The sequence below is a fragment of the Dendropsophus ebraccatus genome, chromosome 1 (assembly GCF_027789765.1).
Source record: "Dendropsophus ebraccatus isolate aDenEbr1 chromosome 1, aDenEbr1.pat, whole genome shotgun sequence".
In the NCBI taxonomy this organism is placed as follows: domain Eukaryota; kingdom Metazoa; phylum Chordata; class Amphibia; order Anura; family Hylidae; genus Dendropsophus; species Dendropsophus ebraccatus.
In genome coordinates, this window is record NC_091454.1 from 226,655,914 (window position 1) to 226,661,913 (window position 6,000).

Genomic DNA, 6,000 nt, shown 5'->3' on the forward strand with positions numbered 1-6,000 from the left:
TGGTAACCTTTATCCAGCAGTGGGAGAATCAGTTCGCAAACGATCTTCCCACTAACTCCGAGGATGGGGGGGCATCTAGGGGCTGGATTCATACACTCTTAGGGTTCGTTCACACTGCGGAATGGTGACGGATAACCCGTTGCGCATTCCGCAGCTGGCACCTGCTGGCGGACTGATGGGGGCGCGCGGATCCGCCCGTGTCATGGACTCCATTGTATGCACCATCAATCCGCCGGCAGGTGCCAACTGCGGAATGAGCAAAGGGTTATTTGTCACCATTCTGCAGTGTGCACGTACCCTAAATATGTAGGTGTACCCTGAGGTACTCTCACAGAGTTTGTAGAATTTCACACCATACCGTGATCTCTTATTAAGAAGGTACTGACGGAAAATAAACCAAAGAAGAAAACAGCGACACAGCTATAAAAAGTCGCACACCCAGAGAAATAACAATGGAGAAATGCTTTATTTGTACAAAATTCACACAACAAAGAACAGTTAAAACCAATTAAAAGAATGGCAACAAAATACAAGAAACATACAGAAACCGTATGTGCCCGCACAATAGTCTGGGCTACAAAAGTAATACCAGGTCACACAATATGGAAAGGACTATTAGACCTAATACCCAAAACATAACCAAGAAAAAACATATATTGTTATTCAAAATTAAGCCACAATATAAAGCAAGAAAAATTATATATATATAATGAAAATGAAAAAATAAATACAATATATGTTAACCCAAATATTGAACAGTCAACAATCAATATGTATGATTAGTCCATCCTGGTATACAAACACCTATACCCCACGCGTTCCGTTATGTCCCCCATAACTTCATCAGGAGTAAGCCACCTGATGAAGTTATGGGGACATAACGGAACGCGTGGGTTATAGGTGTTTGTATACCAGGATAGACTAATCATACATATTGATTGTTGACTGTTCAATATTTGGGTTAACATATATTGTATTTATTTTTTCATTTTCATTATATATATATATATATATATATATATATATATATATATATATATATTATTATTTATTTATTTATTTATTTTTCCTTGCTTTATATTATGGCTTAATTTTGAATAACAATATATGGTTTTCCCTGGTTATGTTTTTGGTATTAGGTCTATTAGTCCTTTCCATATTGTGTGACCTGGTATTACTTTTGTACCCAGAATATTGTGCGGGCACATACGGTTTCTGTATGGCGCTTGCATTTTGTTGCCATTCTTTTAATTGGTTTTAACTGTTCTTTGTTGTGTGAATTTTGTACAAATAAAGCATTTCTCCATTGTTATTTCTCTGGGTGTGCGACTTTTTATAGCTGTGTCGCTGTTTTCTTCTTTGGTTTATTAATGCTGTTTTTGACCAGCTGTCGGCACCCCGGTTTAGGTTAAATTACTTATTGAGGCTGTGCCCACCAATACTTTCTCTATATTGGTACTGACGGAAAAGACGTGTCTAGGGGGCAGCATACGCTACGCTACCCCCAGACATGTCACTGGATGATGATGATGAGGAGGATTAATGGAGGAAAGAAGGATACCCCATTCATCCTCACTGGCTTTTTCGGTGTCTGAAGCAATAATAGCGTATGCCTCCCCACCGAAAACATCCTGGGGGGCATTTTTATATGGGATTGGTATATGGGGCATGTAAATGTGAAGTGGTGTAGTGTAAAACTTTATTTCATGTAGTGTAGTGTAATGTAGTGTTTTTTTATGTTTCTTTAACAGTAAGGGAAAAAAAAAAAAAACCTACACCAAGAAAGGAGTTGCTGATTTATGTGCGGTACTGATCAGCACTCAGCGGCGTTAGGGCGCATAAAAAGAAAAATAGACCCCCCAAAAAAGAAAAAAACTCTTTTAACCTCAAAGCAACTAATCAGTGTAAAATATACACTGATCAGCCTCTAGGAGGCAGTAGATCGAATCTGCCGAAGATAGATGACCCGAAAAAAGCCAAAGTTAGAAGCCAGGAAGCTGACGGGAGCCGAAGTTGGACGACGGGGAGAAGAGGACGCCGCTGGACCACCGATCATCGCTCCGGATGCCGGGATCAGGTTAGTATAGTGCACCTACCCTATACACATCTGTTTTGCACCCCTCAGCTTCCTAGCCGACAAGCAGAGATGGCCTGCTATATATTATAGCAGGCCATCTTCCCCGATTGCTGTGAGTGTACACACAGCGAGCAGGGAAACCGCGGGCGTAAATGCATGCCCGTTTGCATGGGGAAATTACAGTTCACGCACAAGTGGCAGGCAATTACATAGGGGCAATAATGCCTAGTGCTAAGGGGCAGCAAGGATTGCTCTCATCAAGCATTCCTGGCTTCATCGGAAAGTTAAATAGGGGACAGGGTACACCGATTTGGAAACCTGAGCAGCGGGAGCAGGTTGTCCAATGGATAAAAGACAACGCTTCCAGTCATCTGTCCACCACACAGTCATTATCACAGTCCACTCTCATCAATGACCAAGAGTCAAGACAGCAGCAACTTTGCAGTGAATCTCCTTCCTCCCAATCTGCCCAATGTTACCAACAGAGTGATTCCACCCTTGTTCACTCCCAGGAACTATTCTCAGGCCCCTTCAAGTACTGCTAGAATCGCAGGAGTTATCAGAGGTTTTGTGTATACTGATGCCCAAATACTGGAGCATGTGCATCTCCTGGTGATGTTGGTGCTGTGAGGCGGCAATTTTTGTCTGAAATCATGACGAGACACAGTTGCCAGCAAGTGATGCTGTTGGAATATTTAGTGGACAGGAGGAGCAGAATGAGGAAGAGGAGGTGGCAGATGATGAAGTGAGTGACCTAGCCTGGCCAGCAGCGCAGAGCTGAAGGCATGCGTAGCACAGCAAAAGGCAGGAAGAAGCAGTAGGGTGGCCAGAGGCAGAGGACAGTCCATGCAGCCAAGGCAGGCCAAAGCCAGCAGGGCCGCAGCTCTTCATTCCTCCTTGGTGTGGAGATATTTTAACGTGTGTGCTGATGATAAATTGAGTGCTGTCTGTTCACTGTATCATTCTAAGCTGAGTAGAGCAACATGACCACCAGCAGCATGCGGCGGCACTTGAAGGCCAATCATTGGTCTAAGTGAGAGAGAGCCAACAGCCACCAACCTGCACCAGTTGGTGCTGTCACTGCCTCTTCTTCGCTTTTGTGTGCTGTCACTGCAGTCCAGTTCACCACCCAGGAAACCTGCACATCTGCCTTTGCAGCGGCCCCTTTGCCTTTCTTTGCTCATTCGCCTTCAACTTCCAACATCACCATCATCCACCTTATCCCATCAGTTGTCCACTTCCCAGGCATTTGATCGCTTCTGGAAGTACACTCATGCACATGCGCAAACTACTGGCCCTGGAGATGTTGTAGTTTAGGCTTTTTAAAATGCAAGTCTTCTGCTCTGCTGCCCCTAGCCATCACAACTTTTCCAGTTATGCCATCCCCGCTTTGCACCAGCACATGTTCCGTAACATCAGACGGGCCCTGATTCATGTGTTTAGCGCAGAGGTCCACTTGACCACTGACATGTGGACAATTGCTTGTGAACAGGGATGCGATGCTACATCTCCCTGACGGCACACTGGATCAACTTTGTGTAACTTTGGATCTTTTGGGGTTGCCACAACTTTGTTTGACAGATTGGACAACCCTTCCTCCTCTGCCTTAAGATCGCCCTCAACCACAAGCCTAAAGTACTGCAGCATTGGCATGGGGAGATGTCAACAGGACGTGCTAAAGCTCATCAGCTTGCGTGAGAAGAAGTACAGAGGTGCTGCACGCCATAATGCAGCAGACAGAAATGTGTCTCTCTCCACTGCAGAGAGCATGGATGGAGTACCAGCTCATCAGCTTGGGTGAGAAGAGGCACAGCGCCTCAGAGGTGCTGCATGCCATAATGCAGAAGACAGAAATGTGGCTCTCTCTGCAGCAGAGAGCGTTGATGGAATACCAGCTCCAAAACCCCCATTTGCCTCCCACTCAGCTTCCACAGTTTTCTAACCATGAGTGGCAATGGATGGCTGACATATACAAGGTGTTACGCATTTTTGAGATGTCCACCAAGAGGGTCAGCTGCAATGACGCCATAGTCAGCCCAACAATTCAACTCCTCGGAGTGCTGAGAGAATCCCTCATCACTATAAGAGAGAGCGAGGTATGTACAGAGGAGGCCGGGATGTGAGGAGGCATAATGGAGCTTGGCACTCAGACCACACTTTTTTCGGCTTCTCAGCGGCAAATGCAGGAGGAAGAGGAGGAGGACGAGGCTGTTGAAGATGAGGAGGCTGTCGCCTATACAGAAGATGGAGGCGCTCAAGTTGGGTCTGTTCCATTAGTTCAGTGCAGATGGGGATAAGAGGAGACGGAGAAGGTTGAGGAGGAGATGCAGATCTCCGACCCCTGGAATATGGAAAATGTCTCCTCTCTTATTCTGGTAGAAGAGAGGAGCAATAGGTTGGTAGAATACCAAAAGGAACTGCTGCAGAACATGATAGAAATCTTCTCACCTAACATTGCCAGCTTATGAAAAGAATGTGTGTGCTCAATCGTGTTCTATATGGAAAATAATTGAATAAGTAACGAGTGCACTACCTGGTTCGTATGAAATGAATTTGTGTGCTCAACCGTATTCTATATAGAAAATAATTGAGTAGGTATCGAGTGCACTAACATTGCCAGCGGTAAAGAGGAGAGTTCCTCCCAGAGTCTTAGAATACCAGCAGGCCCACAGCCATCAGGGAAACTCTCTCCAAGGTGTGGGACACTTTTATGGCACCCCCTTGAAAAATTCCACCACCGCGGGGCCTGTAGTGAGCAGGAGAGACAAGTATCGGCAGATGTTGTGGGAGTACCTGGCTGACCATAACCTTGTCTTCCCCGATTTCTCTGCGCCCTGCATTTATTGGGTCTCCAAGCTGGACATGTGACTGGAACTGTCCCTCTACGCCTTGGAGGTGCTGGCCTGCCCTGCCGCCAGCGTTCTCTCAGAGAGGGTATTCAGCGCAGCCAGTAGCATTATCCCAGATAGAAGATGGAGACCGCACTTCCAAAAAAGAGTTCACACTTTATTCACACCAGATGCAACGTTTCGGCTCAATGTGTAGCCTTTCTCAAGGCTACACATTGAGCCGAAACGTTGCATCTGGTGTGAATAAAGTGTGAACTCTTTTTTGGAAGTGCGGTCTCCATCTTCTCTTTGGATATTCTATACGAACCTGGGTCCGGTTTGGTGAGACGTGCACCCGCACATATATGTTTTTCTAGTGCTGCTGAACATTTTCTCAATTTATTATCCCAGATAAGCGCAGCCACCTCCCAGGGCCTATAAATTGAATTTTTGTGGAGCACACTCCTAGGGCCTAAAAATATAATTTTTAGGTGTAACACTCTCCCAGGGCCTATAAATTGAATTTTTGTAAATTGATATATATGTTTTCACATTTTTCTTCCCCCTTCTCCTCCTCAATGACTTTAGTGTGTTAGATGCATCCAGGCATGCTTCCCCTGCTGTCCCAGTTGCATTCCATAGGTGTTTGCATCATTTTCTGAGGTCTCATGGTGGACTTGGAAACCTAAATTTGACCATTTGGAGGTCACCAAGTCACAAGCATTTTTCTTCCATAGATTTTAATGGGGTTCGATATTTGATTGAATAGTCGAATTTCGCGGTCTGCTCAAATCAAATTTTAAACTTTCAAATATTTCACTACCCGCTCATCTTTAGTGGCTATACATGCCCTTCCCACTTCTGACTTCAATGACTTTGGGAAATGTTTATGAGGTGGAAGCAACAAAAGGGGATCAGGGCCTGGATGTGTGGTTCAGAAAACGTAGCAGAATCAAAGGTCATCTTGAGACAGCAAACCTGAGGGCCTAGAGAAAGGGTATGTTCAATAAGTGTAATTCCGCTGCGATACTCTCCGCAGCAGAATTATGCCTGCCTCAATATGTCATATCATCTCATTGGGAGAGCACGTGCTCC